The sequence below is a fragment of the Nicotiana tabacum genome, chromosome 10 (genome assembly GCF_000715075.1).
Source record: "Nicotiana tabacum cultivar K326 chromosome 10, ASM71507v2, whole genome shotgun sequence".
NCBI lineage: Eukaryota > Viridiplantae > Streptophyta > Magnoliopsida > Solanales > Solanaceae > Nicotiana > Nicotiana tabacum.
Genome location: NC_134089.1, coordinates 170,670,074 through 170,686,510, shown reverse-complemented (window position 1 = coordinate 170,686,510; position 16,437 = coordinate 170,670,074). Strand labels below are relative to the sequence as shown.

Below are 16,437 nucleotides of genomic sequence, written 5' to 3'. Positions count from 1 at the left end.
TTAGTTTTATTTTTAGGGACGTTTTCACTTAGAATGAAAATAGGCAGCAAAATAGTAGATAAAGGCACACACGATATACAGGAATTTCTTCCCAACTTGTATTAATAAGTGAATACAAGAACACAATAGCCAACCCTATGGCCAAGACAAAGAATTCCCTAATTCCCTGCCCCAAAATGGTTTTCCCACCCTTAGGAAATGACTTAGACGTATTTGGCTTCACAATGCCTTAGACTAAGTTTTCTGCCCCGTTTTGGACAGCCTAGGCAAGAATTTATAAGGCTACAATCAGTTGACAAGCCCCAACTGATGGACAACAAGTTAAGACAAAGTACAGAAACATGGGCACACTTTTAGGCCATGATCAGCATGTCTTGGAAGTGGTTGCAACTGCCAACTGCTTCCCATGTGCTTGGCACATGTTTTCCAACTGCTGCTTGTGCACAGCTTGGTCTGATTTTCGCCCAGCTGCTTTGTACCAAGGCTGGCATTGTGCCCAACCTTGCCTTTGACACTGCTCCGCGCCAATGTCATTTCCACAGCTCGCCACCCACTGACTTAGCCGCACACGTTCATTGTCAAAGCTGCCCGCCCATGTCAAGTCGCCCCCGACTTGATCAAATATGCCCATATCATTTGTCATTGCTTGTCCCGCCTTGTCTTGCCTTGCCATGTCTTTGGCCCTGCTTGACATGGCTTTGCCTTGCCATTGTTTTGCCAACCCGCATATCTAAGTAAAATGCGCCTTGATTCCGTTCAAGGTGCGTTTGTCGAACCCTGCACTGTCCGTCATGCCGAGCAGCCCATCATGATGTTGCCCAATTTTTCAGGTTGTGTGCCAAGGCCATCATGAAAATCCTTGTCACAACCCATACCTGCCAAGGACCTTTGTCAAGGGGCTAATAGATAACATGGACATAATGGAAAGCTCAGAATTTAAAGAGAACGGTATATCAGTTTCAGTCATGTCTTACATTAGTTGCACTTCAAGGCATTTAACAGAGTAAGTCATGGATAAGAGTTCACATAAATATCATGCGCACATTATGCCGAGGTCGTACGGCCCGGTCCAACATAAAAGAAACTGTGTACTGCCAGAGGGTCGAATGGCGCAAACCATAGATGCATCTATTTCTACCGAGGCGATCGGCCCGATCCACAATAATCAATTATTATCAAGAAGGCACATAAATGCGCAATTATATTCAAATAAGTTAACACAAGTTTTCAAGTAAGTCCTTACGTTAGTTTATGTTTATTTTTAACCCCTAACATGTCCTAAGTGATCTAATTAGCATGAAAGAATATAAGCATTTGCAAGTGTGGCATAATACGGGTCCTAAACTACCCAGACAATTAGCATAATAGTATCTATGCACAGACTCTCGTCACCACGTACGTACGTAGCCCCTGCAAACAATCACATACATTTATTTGATTCACTTAGGGGTTTATTTAACTCTTACGAGGTTAGAAAGGAGACTCACCTCGCTCCAAAGCTTACTTCCAATACCAAGAACTAGTCAATACAAGCTCAAACCCTCAATTTGGAGCCGAACGATCCAAAACTAATTAAACGGGGTAAGAACTAGTCAATACAAGCTCAAGAGTTCATATTCCAACTATTAAAGTAATATCCCAACCCTAAATACAAGTTTCCTAAAATTCACCCCTAGGCCCACGTGCCCGGATTCCAGAAATTATAGAGGGAAGTTGTTACCCATAACCTAAGGATCAAGGATACATGATTTCTACTTCATTCCATAACAAATTTCGTGGTTAAATCTTATTTTTATCAAAACCCTAGGTTTTTACTCTAATCCCATAATTTTCACTAATCTTTATGTGTTAATCTACCCAAAACCCAAGTATTAAACTCACATTAAGTAGAAATAACTTTCCTCATAATGCGATGTTGAAATTCTCTCTTTGGAAACTCCCAAATCGCCAAACAATGAAGGAAATGTGTCAAAAATGACACATTTCCATAGTAAATGAAGGCACTGCCTTCAACGATTTTCGCACATGCGGTTAGGGGACCGCATCTACGGTCTCGCTTCTGCGAGGGAATGCCCGCATCTGCGGATCTGGGCTAGGCTGGCTAGGACCGCTTCTGCGGTTTGGGGTCCACTTTTGCGGACAGGGAGCCGTATCTATGGTTCTTGGGTTTCTCTCCCTTGGCCGCACCTGTGAGGGCTCGACCGCTTCTGCGGTCTCGCACCAGCGACTGACCAACCGCAGGTGTGGTTATGACAAATACCTGGAGCTTCAGCTCCTTCTAAAATTTTCCAATTTCACTCGAGCCTCCTCTGATTGACGCTCGGGGCCCCCGGGCCCTGCCCGAGCATACCAACAAGTTTGGAATCATATAATGGACTCGCTCGAACCCTCAAAACGCCCGAAACAATGCTAAATCTAAGAATCACCCTTTAAAACCAATTGAATCAAACATATGAACTTCAAGTTCTTCAATTTATCTCCAATGCGACGAAACACACTTACACTACTCGGATTGACACCAAATTTTGCGTGCAAGTCTTACGTGGCAATACGGAACTATTACTGATGTCAGAACTCTGTTCGGACCTCAATAACACAAAAACCTGCTCCAAACCAAATATTTAAGAACTTCAAAATCCTTAAGGAATCAACTTTCACTATTAGGCACCAAAATGCTCCCGGATCATCCAAAAACCGATCCGGACATACTCCAAAGTCCGAAATTATCATACAAACCTGTTGGAACCTTCAAATTTAGATTCTGAGGTCGTTTACTCAAAACGTTGATCGATGTCAAACTTGGCCTTTTAAGCCAACCTTAAGGAGCCAAGTGTTACGATTTCAACCTAAACTCTTCCAAATCCTGAACCAACCATTTCGCAAGTTATAAATCAGTAAAAGCAAGTACGGGAAGTCTTATCTAGGGTAATAGGGTTCTAAAAAGCAAAACGACTAGGCGGGTCGTTACTGTTTATACATAAGTCAACATCCGGTCAACTTTTCCAACTTAAGCTTTCTATTATGATACTAAGTGTCTCAATTCACTCTAAAATCTCTCTGGACCAGAACTAACTAACTCGTTAAGTCATATAACATCTATAAAGTGCAAAAGGAACAGTAAATAGGGGAATGTGGCTACAACTCTTAAAATTACCGGTCGGATCGTTACACTCCCTTTCCTTTCTCCCTTTTCTAATTTTATCCTAAAGGCCTAAAAATCTAAGGTTCTTTCATGCCTAAAAACCTAGCTTTTATGTGTGTGTGTTTGTGTGTGTAGTCGGGTTCTTGGGTACTGAGTTTATAGACCCAGTTGAATATGTCTTCATCGTTTACTTTAATTTTAGAGGATTATTATTAGATTTTGAACTTGATTTAGCTTTATGAAATCTGAAAGATTTCATCTTTTTTCTTAGTTGCTGATCATTACGAATATGTTAGGTTGCTTTTTCTTTTTTTGTAATGATAGACTAGAGGAATATAATTATGGGGCAAATGTGATCGACTAGAGGAATTAGCCTTTTGTAGTTTTGATACAATATTAAAAACTACTGAAATCTGTAATTGAAAATGCTCACAGCTCGCGTGTAGTCTTGGGAAAGTACGTAGAATCCCTTTTTTGCATTCATACACATTCGATACCTATAGAATCTAATACTCTATGAAACGTATGAAATATTTTTAGCTTGACACAAATAAAATACTAGTAGTTCAGTAAAATTTGCTTGAAAATGATCTTGGGATCATTCATTAATAATTTGCTTGTAAATGGTTTTCGGATCATTCATTAATAATTTGCTTGAAAATGGTCTTTGAATCATTCTTTGGAGATGTTGTCTATGGCATTGGGGCAGTATAAATATGTGAATAGATCTAAAGATGTTACAAAAGACAAAGTTTAAATGGTTACACAACCAAAGTAGGGAACCAGTTTGCAGATCCTCTAATTTCTAGTAAGCGAGTTAACTTCAAGCACTTTTTATATTGCTTAGGAGGAAGAACCTAATATTTTCTAGAGTAGACATATCACATCTATTTTGCTTTGGAATATTCATATAGTTTCGACAGGTATTCATCCAAATCTTCACAAGTAACTAGGGAAGTTTAGAATCTCCCTAAGTCACTGTCTAGCTTCAAACGCTTAGCGCTTTTGTGCATTACTCTTTTTAGCTTGAGTTCAATCCTTTTTGGGGTTTTAATCGTTTTATCTAGAGTAATTCAAGACTAAGGTTCGCATTGAAAATTTGAAATTTCTCTGAGATGCTTCCCATTTCTCATCAAAGTCACTTGCTGTTCAAACTGTGAAATCCTTTCTTAGGATTCTTAAATTTGAGCAGAGAGCTTATCTTATACCACTTGTAAAAAAAGATTGTTTCTTTGGAGGAGTTTTCCCAATAATATGACCATTTAATTTTAGTTAATTGCTACTAGCGAGAGTTCAAGTAGCACTCATGTCCCTGCATATTCTTAAGCAGATATTATAACGTCATGTGATCTAATTCGCTTCTATTATCATATTTCCTGTTGTTATTATTTAGTACTACAATTCTCTGATCAGTGGTTTGGTTTTTTTTACATCTTTTGTTTTACCGGCATAATTTTTTAAGTATAATTATCACTTTTTTTGCTCCTTTTGAAAATTGGACCAGGAAATGAAGATACAAAAAGCGTGAAAGAAGACAAAATTAGGTTATAAGCCTTGAGGTAACTTCATTTGCTAATCTCTAAGTTGGTTTCAGTTTTTAATTATAAGTTAAGCTGTTAAATTGCTAGAACAACTACATGAATTCATATTGTTTTTACCTTGATAAAAAATGCTTTTATTATGAATATTATATCTATCATCCAAGAGATTTTATCAAAAGAACATATCTATACCTATATTATAAGTGGAAATAATCAGGCAGCTCATAGTCAACATGTCTGTCTTGTCACGATCCAAGCTACCATATCGTGATGGCACCTATCGTGGTACTAGGCAAGCCGACTCTTTAACAAAACTAACATGATATTTCATTTCAAAGATAAATTTAAGCTATTTAATAATAAAACTTCATAAAAAAATTCTGAATAACAAAAGTGCTGAAAGGAAAGCCCGACATCGGGTGTCACTAGTCATAAGCATCTACTACAATCTGTCCAAAAATACTGAGACTAACATAGTCTAGAAATGTAACTACAAACAACTATAGGAAGATAGGAGGAAGAAGAGCAGGGTTGCGATCGCCAGTAGCTACCTTGCTAACTCCGAGAAGATCTACAGCTGGAATAGTCAACGGTCGTTACTAGGTATTGATACGCTTGGATTTGCACACAAGGTGCAGGGAGTAACGTGAGTACACAAACTCAGTAAGTAACCAAAGTAAATAAAGACTGAGAAGTAGTGACGAGGAATTAAACATTTAAACTTCATATCATGAAATCTCAGTAAAATACAACATGCTTTTAAAAATCAGGGTTTGAACCAAATTATTTCGTTTAAACTTAGTTCCAGTAAAATCATTTGAAAATATTTTTCAACAGTTCTCCAACAAAGGCTCAATGCAGCAGTAAGCAAGATGATGAGATCATAAACAACCCCTCGGGCAAAGCATCACTCATATACAGCCTCTCGGGCAAACCTCAAAGTTACTCGTATACAGCCCCTCGAGCATACCTCACCATCACTCATGTCTTCCAGTCACTCAGCACTCGGCACTCGACACTCGCACTCAATAGGTACCTACGCTCACTGGAGGTGTGCAGAATCCGGAGGGGCTCCTTCATCCAAGCGCTATAACAAGCCAACTCGTGGCATTAATCAATTAGGCTCTCAACCTATATTAAAGCATGTTGTGGCGTGCAACCTGATCCCATAAATATCCTCACAAATCAGGTCCTCAGCCTATATCAAAGCATGTTGCAGCATGCAACCCGATCCCCTAAATATCCTCACAAATTAGAGTTACATGAATTAATTGCTCTAGGTGCCCTAACTCACCTTAATCCGTTAGATGACAACTCTTCAGATACCCAATTTCCAAAAGAAAATGAGTTGTTCCCAATGAATGTCGAAACCCGGACTCCGCGGAGGAAAAAGGGGGTGCGACATACATTGGGCACACATATCCGGCTCTGCATCCTCAATACCCCATCATAACCAATAGTCACATCTATGGCATCATCATGCAGAACCTTATCCTTGAGGACAAGCAAATGAGGACATACTGGCGCTCTCTAATACGATCAAGCAAGGAAGACAGAGAAACCACACAAGCTAGGACCCGACTGGGCTCCAAAGTATCCAACTTTACAAACCGATTGGCCAAAGCCTGAACATCAACCACAAGAGGTCTCTCCCCAATAGGAATAAATGCATGACTGCCCATACTCACCGCCTTCCTACTCAAGGCATCGACCACCATATTGGCCTTTCCCAGATGATACAAAATGGTAATATCATAGTCCTTTAGCAGCTCCAACCATCTCCGCTGCCTCAAATTGAGATCCTTCTGTTTGAACAAGTGCTGGAGGCTACTATGATCAGTAAATACCTCACAAGACACACCATAGATATACATGTCTCTAAATCTTCAACGTGTGAACAATGGTAGCCAACTCCAAATCATGAACAGGGTAGTTCTTCTCATGGGGCTTCAACTGACGAGAAGCATAAGAAATCACTCTACCCTCCTACATCAACACATACCCAATGCCGACCCGAGAAGCATTATAATATACCGTATAAAAACCTGAAGCTGATAGCAAAACTAACACTGGAGTTGTGGTCAAAGTGGTCTTGAGTTTCTGAAAGCTCGCCTCACACTTATCCGACCACCTTAAAAGAGCACCCTTTTGGGTCAATCTGGTCAAGGGTGATGCAATAGATGAAAATTCCTGAACGAACCGATGGTAATAACCCTCCAAACCAAGAAAGATATGAATATCTATGGCTGATGATGGTTTGGGCCAACTCTAGACCGCCTCTATCTTCTTTGGATTAACCTGAATACCCTTACTAGACACCACGTGCCCCAAGAACTCCATTGAACCGAGCCAAAACTCACAATTGGAGAACTTTTCATAAAGCTTCTCCTCCCCTCAATCTCTTAACACAATCCTCAGATGCTGGGCATGCTCCTCCTGGCTACGAGAGTACACCAAGATATCATCAATGAATACAATAACAAACGAGTCCAAATAAGGCTGAAACATACTGTTCATCAAATGCATGAATGCTGTTGGGGCGTTAGTTAGCTCAAAAGACATCACAAGGAACTCATAATGGCCATAACGGGTCCTTAAAGTTGTCTTAAGAATATTCGAGTCCCTAATCTTCAATTGGTGATACCCTGACCTGAGATCAATCTTGGAGAACACTCTCGCTCCCTAAAGCTGGTCAAATAAATCATCAATATGATGCAAATGATACTTGTTCTTGATCGTGACTTTATTCAACTGTCTGTAATCAATACACATTCCCATAGTGTCATCCTTCTTATTCACAAATAGAACAGGCACACCCCAAGTGAGACACTAGGCCGAATAAACCCCTTATTAAGGAGTTCCTGAAGCTGCTCCTTCAATTCCTTTAACTCTGTCAGCGCCATACGATACAGTTGAATAGAAATGGGCAGAGTTCCTGACACCAAATCAATATCGAAGTCAATATCCCTATCCGGTGGAATGCCCGACATGTCTATAGGAAACACATCCGGAAAATCTCTCACTACCGAAACCGAATCAATAGTAAGAGTCTCTGCACTGACATCCCTCACAAAGGCCAAATAAGAAAGACAACCCTTCTCAACCATCCACTGGGCCTTCAAGAATGAAATCACTCTACTAGGAACATAATTCGATGAACCTCGCCACTCAATCCGTGGTACCTCCGGCATAGCCAACGTCACCATCTTAGCATGACAGACCAGAATAGCATGATATGGAGATAACCAATCCTTGCTCAATATCACATCAAAATCAATCATACTAAGCAACAAAAGGTCTACTCGGGTCTCCAAACCTCTAATAGTCACCATACAATACCGATATATGCGGTCCACAACAATCGTATCGCCCACAATAGTAGATACATGAACAGATAAAATAAGAGACTCGCGAGGCGTATCCAAGTAATGATCAAAATATGATGGCACATGTGAAATAGTGGAACCAGGACCAAATAATACAGAGGCATCCCTGTGGAAAACTGAGACAATACCTGTAATCACAACATCTAAAGCAATAGCATCTGGTCTAGCTATGATTGCCTAGAAACAGGCCTGACCACCACCTGATCGATATCCCCCTCTTGGGCGACCCTTAGCTGACTGTGCGGGTGGTGAAGTAACTGGTGCTGACGTCGATGGCTGACTCCTCTGCTGAGGCGAACCTCCATGACGACCAGGATACTACCTCCACATATTCCCCAATTCCCCACACTCAAACTAACCTCCTGGTGCTGGTGACAGGGACTGAATGGAACCCCTAGCACCGGGATAACTTGTAGAAGAACCTGGCATGGAGGAGCCCTGAACTGATAGAGCACGGGACGATCTCTGGGTTGGGAGGGCACTGAGTAATGAATGTCCGTGATAACAATTGTGAGAACCATGGCCCGATGATGCCTTATGGTGAATTGGGTGAGCTGATTGATCATGTTTGAATAGACATCCTTTGTCATGTTGGAACTGACCCCTATCAGAAGCACCACAAAAACTATTGGATCCACGAGGCCTCTTGGCTTCCCTCTCCAATGTCCCGAGCAATGTCAATAACCTCTTCTAAAGAAGCCAGACACCCTATCCCTAGTCATAAGAATCTGTAACTAATATGTGAGGCCATTAACAAACCTCGTGATCATCTCTTTAGAGAACCTCATCTCATACTACATCACAGTCATATCATCCTGGCACAACTGCTCGAACTGCTTGCACAGTTCCTCTCTGCGGGACTACGGCACATACTTCTCCAAAAAGACAATGGAGAACTGTTGCTAGGTAAGGGGCGCTGCACTAACAGGCCTACGCCTCTCATAAGCCTTCCACCAAGTAAAGGTAGCTCCTGAAAATGAAAGGTAGTGAACAATACCCCACTGGTCTCCAGAATACCCGTTGTGCATAGGATCCTCTAACACTTGTCCAAGAAACCCTAGGCATCCTCGCCCTCTGTACCATTGAAAGTCGGAGGCTGAAGTCTACCAAACCTCTCCAATCTACGTTGCTCGTCATCAGGCATGATTGGAACCACATAATCCTGAGCAGGTGCAACCGGCTGGGATGGTGGTGCCTTCGGTGTTTGAAGTGCCTGAACAACCTGCTCGGGTGTACGACGGTGGGAGTTTGAGTGCCTCCCCTGGCCTAGGAAATAGCTATTGTGGTAGAAACAGCGATCGCTTGAGCAAGACTAGTGCACACGGTCAAAATCTGAGCAAAGGTCTCCTGAAGACCTGGGATAACAATAGGCACAGTCGGTGCTTGAGTCGGTCCCCACTGGAGCATCCACGACTAGGACCTGATCATAAACTGGGGAGGCTAGTGGATCTGTAGGTGCTGCCCTAGATATTGTGCTGGCTATACCCTTGCCCCTACCACAGCCTCAGCCGCGACCTCGACCTCTCGCGGCCCCAACTGGTAATACTGGTGGTCGTCCGTCCTGACCGGTAGCACGTGTCCTCACCATCTGTGAGAGAATAGAATAACAGAAGTTTAGTTAGCAGAATCAACAGATTCGCACGACAAAAATTCAAGAATATAAAGTTTTCCTAAAGGTTCTGCAACCTCTTGAAGATAAGTATAGACGTCTATATACCGATCCGTAAGACTCTACTAAACCCTCTCATGACCCGTGAGACCTATGTAACCTAGGCTCTGATACCAACTTGTCACGACCCAAACTACCATGTCGTGATGGCGCCTATCGTGGTACTGGGCAAGCTGACTCTTTACCAAAAACAACACGATATTTCATATCAAAAGATAAATTCTAGCTATTTAATAATAAAACTTCATAAAGAAATTCTGAATAACGATAGTGCGAAAAGAAAACCAGACATCGGGGTGTCACTAGTCATGAGTATTTACTACAATTAATCCAAAAATACTGAGACTAACACAGTCTAGAAATGTAACTATAAACAACTATAGGAAGATAGGTGGGAGAAGAGCAGGGCTGCGATCGCCAGCACTTTGCTAACTCCAAGAAGATCTATAGCTAGAATAGTCAACAGCCGCTATCAGGTACTGATACGCCTGGATCTGCACACAAGGTACAAGAAGTAACGTGATTATGCCAACTCAGTAAGTAACCAAAGTAAATAAAGGCTGAGAAGTAGTGACGAGCAATAAAACATTTAAAGTTCATATCATGAAATCTCAGTAAAATACAATAGGCTTTTAAAAATCAGGATTTAAATCAAATCATTTCGTTTAAACTCAGTTCCAATAAAATCATTTGAAGATATTTTTCAACAATTCTCCAACAGAGGCTCAATACAACAGTAAGCAAGATGATGAGATCATAAACAGCCCCTCAGGCAAAGCATCACTCGTATACAGCCCCTCGAGCATACCTCACCATCACTCGTATACAGCCCCTCGGGCATACCTCACCATCACTCATGCATCCCAGTCCCTCAGCACTCGACACTCGCACTCAGTAGGTACCTGCTCTCACTAGGGGTGTGCAGACTCCGGAGGGGCTCTTTCAGCCCAAGCGCTATAACAAGCCATTTTGTGGAATAAATCAATCAGGCCCTCGTCCTATATCAAAGCATGTTGCGGCGTGAAGCCCGATACCATAAATATCCTCATAAATCAAGCCCTCGGCCTCACTCAGTTATCAACCTCTCAAGCCACTTGGGCTCTTAGTAAAAACAAGGTACTCAGCCCAAAACAACATATATGCATTAAAACATAGTAATAAGACTAAGTTATGAAATCAGTAAGTATAACATGACTGAGTATAGATTTTCAATCAAAAATAGTGAGAGTATAGTAAGAGAAAGGCCCATAAGGGTCCAAACAGCTCTGGCACAAGGCCTAAACATGGCATTTAGCCCAATTTACGGAAACTCTTTCTAACACACATAAGTATCATATAATTTCAACCAAATATGCAACTTATAGGTTCTACGGACGGACCAAGTCACAATCCCCAATGGCGCACGCCCACACGCCCGTCACCTAGCATGTGTGTCACCTCAAAATAATAAAATGATATGAAATTCGGGGTTTCATACACTCAAAACTAGATTTACAATCGTTACTTACCTCAAACCGGTCAAATCTATACTCCGCGATGCTCTTGCCCCTCGACTGCCTCCAATCGCTCTGAATCTATTCACAACCAGAACAATACCATCAATATGCGCTAATGGAATGAATTCCACAAGAAAAACTATCAATTAGACACAAATCCCAAAATCCACTCAAACCCGGCCCCCAAGCCCACGTCTCTAAATCTGACAAAAGTTATAAAACTAGAAAACTCATTCACTCACGAGTCTACCCATACCAAATTCATCAAAATCCAACATCAAATAGTCCCTTTAAATCCTCAAATCAAACTCTCCAACTCCTAAGCCCTAACCCCTCATTTTAACCCCTAATCTTCACGGATTACATGATAAAACAATGGAAAATCACCACATAAACGAGTATTAGGGCTCAAGCAACTTACCTCACTGATAATTCCTTGAATCCCTCTTCAAAATCACCCCAAAACCTCCAAACCCGTCTTTAAAAATGGTGGAAATGAGCAAAATTCGCGAAGGGTTCAATTTATACCTTCTGCCCAGGCCTTTACCACCTCGGTGGCGCTTCTGCGCCAAAAAGTCCGCATTTGTGGAAGTCACTTAAGTCTCCAAAGCCACACCTGCGCCCCAGGTCTCGCACCTACGGGCCTGCAGATGCGATAAATCCTCATGCATCTGCGATCCTCACTGGGGCCTCCATTTCTGCATCTGCGGCTACCCTACCATACCTGCAGCCTCGCACCTGCGGTTCCCACTTCGCAGGTGCAGTTAACACAGAACCAGTAGCTTCAGCTACATTCTCCAAGTTCCAAATTCTCCGTTAACCATCCAAAATCATTCTGAGCCCCTCGGGACCTCAACCAAACATACCAACAAGTCACATATCAACATACGAACTTAGTCAAACCTTTGGAACACTCAAAACAATATCAAAACACTAAATTACCCTCGGATTCAAGCCTAAGAACTTCTAAACTTCCAAATTTCGCAAATGATGCCGAAACCTACCAAATCCCCTCTGAATGACCTGAAATTTTGCACATACGTCACAAATAATACTATAAACCTACTCCAACTTCTGAAATTCCAATCTGACCCTGATATCAAAATTTTCACTGTCGACCAAAATCACCAAGATTCCAACTTTTACGAATTCACACCTAATTCTACCACAGACCTCGAAATCACATTTCGGACACGCTCCCAAATCCAAAATTACCTAATGGGGCTAACCGAACCATAAAAATCCAACTCCAAGATCGTTTACTCATAAGTCAACCTCCGGTTGACTTTTCCAACTTAAGCTTCTAAATAGGAGACTAAGTGTTTCATTCCACTCCGAAACCACTCCGGACCCGAACCAACCAACACGATGCGATAAAATACAGCTGAGGAACACAAAAGGAAGCAGAAATGGAAGAAACAGAGTTATAACTCATGAAACGACCGATCAGGTCGTTACATGCCTGGCCGAAAGTTATCTCATAACTTGTCATAGCACTTAATGTATCAGGAACACGTGTGAGTTTGCTGCAACAGCAGGCTCCATTGTATTTTCAATTTACATGTGAAGAAAGGTTAAAGGTTATTATGATCAATGGGTTCCATGTAAATTTGTCATTCCAGTTCCACACATTCTTCTGTACATATTTCTATTAGAATGATTATGTGAGCCCACTTTAATAGCTACTATTAATGATTATCATCTCATGTCTTACACTAACTGTGTAATTTAAAGTGTGTGACACATTCTTTTCTCTTGATTTAATGTTTAGAAGCAAGTAAATATTTTTTGCCTTAATATTTCATTTTAAAAATAAGAACAAACTGAATAATTAACTATTATAACTAAGCAGAATACAAAATTATTTACAAAATTTCTTTTCCTTAATAGTCTATTTTAAATTTATAGATTACAAATTTTTATTTTTAAATATATTATTTAAATGAATATGAATGGTTTTACAAAACTATTAGAGTAATATAATTAAGGAAATATTTTTGTAATAACGTGCTGGGCCCCTACTCAGCATGGGCCATCCTCATCTAGTAGGTTTATGATAGAAGATAAGAAAGATATAATGGACTAAAGAAATATGGTAGAAGGAAACTGGATTGAAAGAAATATGAGTCCTTTGTATACAACATATGAAAAGGAGAAAACTTGAAAGTTACAAAACTCTACAACATCATCAAAAGACTACTAAGCTTAAGAAAAGGTGCAAAACATGTTACTTAGATATATTCAAGTTTAAATTTATTTATGGATGATAACAAATGTGTTAGAATCTTGGTTTAATTTTTTAAACTGATTTCAAGAACTTAATGGGAGCATTTCTTTAAGATATACTATTCAAGATTAATTGTACACTAACTTGAAAAAAATAAATTGATCTAATTCTATTCATTTGTTTGTGCGTATGTTATTTGTGTAATATATGAAGCGTGAACATCGTAAATAGATGTACGATAGGAATTATCCAAATTGTTGTAGATTAAAGGAAGAATTTGTTGAAGGTGTTAAATTTATTGCTCATGAAAATACTTCCTGAATTTCGTTATGAAGGAACAATTAGGTGTCCTTGTGTGAAATGCAAGTGTACAAAGTTGTTGAAACCGAAAAATATTAAACTTCATCTTTTGTAACGACCCCGCCAGTCATTTTGAGAATTTAAGTCCCGTTTAGCAACATAAGGTCTTGAGAAGATTCGTATTATGTATTATGACTTGCGTGTGTGGCCGAATTTAGTTACTGGATGATTCAGAGTCAAATTGGAAGAAGGATCCTAGTTTTGGAAGTTTAAGCGGTAAGAGTTGACTGGAATTTGACTTTTATATAAACGGCTCCGGAATAAGTTTTGGATGATTTTTACAGCTTCATATGGTGATTTTGGACTTGAGCATGCGTCCGGATTTGGATTTGGAGGTCCGTGATTTGAAGCATTTCGGCAAAATTTGGAAAAGTTAAAGTTTGAAAGGTGGAGAGGTTTGACCAATAGTTGACTTTGATGATATCGGGGTCAGAATGCGATTTCGAGAGTTGGAACAGCTCCGTTGTACCATTTGGGACTTGCCTGCAAAATTTGACATCATTTCGAGTTGATTTGATAGGTTTTGGCGCGAGTTTTAGAAGTTGGAAGATTTGAAAGTTCATAAGTTCGATTCATGGTGTGATTTATAGTTTCGATGTTGTTTGATGTGATTTGAGACCTTGAGCAAGTCCGTGTTAGATTATGGAACTTGTTAGTATGTTTAGACGGGGTCCTCGGGGCCTCAAGTGTTTCGGATGGGCTACGAGCCATTTCCTTCTATTTTTGGACTGTTGTTTTCTATCATCTGGTTTCCTTCACGTTCGCATCATTCCCTCCGCGTTTGCGTAGTGTTATTTTGGAGGAGGAATTATTTGTTCTTCGCATTCGCGAGCTTCCATCCGTGATCGCTAAGTCTGCCCTTCCATTTCTAGCATTCGCAGCTCCACCTTCGCGTTCACGTAGTAGAAACTAGGAGTTGTGTGCTGGTGACTACTTTCTCTTCTAGTTCGCATCATCCTTCCCGCGTTCGCGAAGGTATGCCATTCCATTCTTCGCATTCGCGTACTACTTCACGCGTACGCATAGCCCAGTTGTTGGACCATCAAATTCTCCTCTCTGTTCGCGAGCGATCTGTCGCATTTGCGAAGCACATCTTGGTAGCCTTCATTTTTCCTTCTTCGTGAAAGCGATTTGTCTTCCGCGTTCACGATGCTTTAATACTTGGGCAAAATATATACTACTCTATTCCAAGGGTTAGCCATTTTCACCATTTTTGGAGTTTTAGAGCTCGATTTTGAGCGATTCTTTGTGGACTTTTCAAGCAACACGATTGGGTAAGTGTTCTTCACCTAGAATTTATTATATTCCATGATTATATCTTTATTTTTATCATGAAATTAGTGTTTTGAGTTGAGGAAAATGAGGATTTTGAAGAAAACTTTCAAAAATGTAAAATGATGATTTGAGGGACGAAATGGTATCGGAATTTGATAATTTTAGTATGGTTGAACTCGTATCGGAATGGGTGTTCGGATTTTGTAAAAAATTTTGGGTTCCGAGGTGCGGTTCCAAGGGTCGACTTTTGGGTTGATTTTTAGTTTTTTATAAACTTGAGGCTTTATGATTTGGAATAGTTTCTTATGAGTTTTATTTATGCTTTGAAGTTATTTTGGCTAGATTTGAGCCGTCCAGAGGTTATTTCTCCCAGGAAGTTCATTTTTGAATATAAATCTATCATCTTTGAGGTAAGTATCTTGCCTAACTTCGCGTGGGGGAAATACCCCTTATGATTTGAGTCTTCTATGCTAATTATATCATGTAAAGTCCGTGTACGTGAGGTGATGAGTACGTGCTCAGGCTTATTTGTGGAAAGCTAACCTTTTAAGACTCTTAGGTCTTTATGTTCACTAGATATGAAGTTATTTTGCTATGATTGAGTTCTTATTTTGTAACTACTCGACCGGTCGTTTCATGAGTTGCCACTCCGTTTCCCCTATTTCTGCTTCTTATTGTCTTGTTCAACTGTATTATGTGTTATCGGGTTGGTTGGCTCATGTTCGGAGAAATTTTGGTAAGGTTTGAGACACTTAGTCTCTTTTGAGTAAGCTTAAGTTGAAAAAGTCAACTGGATGTTGACTTATGTGAAAAAGAGCTCGGATGTAAATTCTGATGGTTCGGATAGCTTCGGGAGGTAATTTGGGGCATAGAAGCATGATCGGAATGTGTTTTGGAGGTCTGGAGTAGATTTAGGCTTGAATTGGCGAAATTGGAATTTTGGCATTTTTCGGTTGATAGGTGAGATTTTGATATGGGGGTCGGAATGTAATTCCGAAAGTTGGAGTAGGTCCGTTGTGTCATTTGTGACGTGTGTGCAAAAGTTTAGGTCATTCGGACGAGGTTTGATATATTTTTTGATCGAAAGCGGAATTTGGAAGATTTTGGAATTCTTAGGCATGAATACGATGTAAATTTGGTGTTTTGATGTTGTTTTGAGCGTTTCGAAGGTTGGAACAAGTTTTAATGAGGTTATGGGATACGTTGGCATGTTTGGTTGAGGTCCCGAGGGCCTCGGGTGAGTTTCAGGTGGTTGAACGGATCATTTCATGTTGGAAAAAGTTGCAGAAAAACTGTTGTTGGTGTTGCAGGCTTTTGGCCTTCACGTTCGCGATGGATGTC

The 16,437-nt window shown here is 40.5% G+C and overlaps 1 protein-coding gene across 1 annotated transcript in view; it reads left to right on the top strand.

Moving 5' to 3' along the window:
• The window catches only part of LOC142165527 (uncharacterized), a 60,573-nt gene that overhangs the window by 35,781 nt on the left and 8,355 nt on the right, over positions 1 to 16,437 (top strand). The window contains exon 3 of the mRNA XM_075224063.1: positions 4,647 to 4,701. The gene's annotated coding sequence lies outside the window, so the exon portion shown is untranslated. The remainder of the gene's footprint in view (positions 1 to 4,646; positions 4,702 to 16,437) is intronic.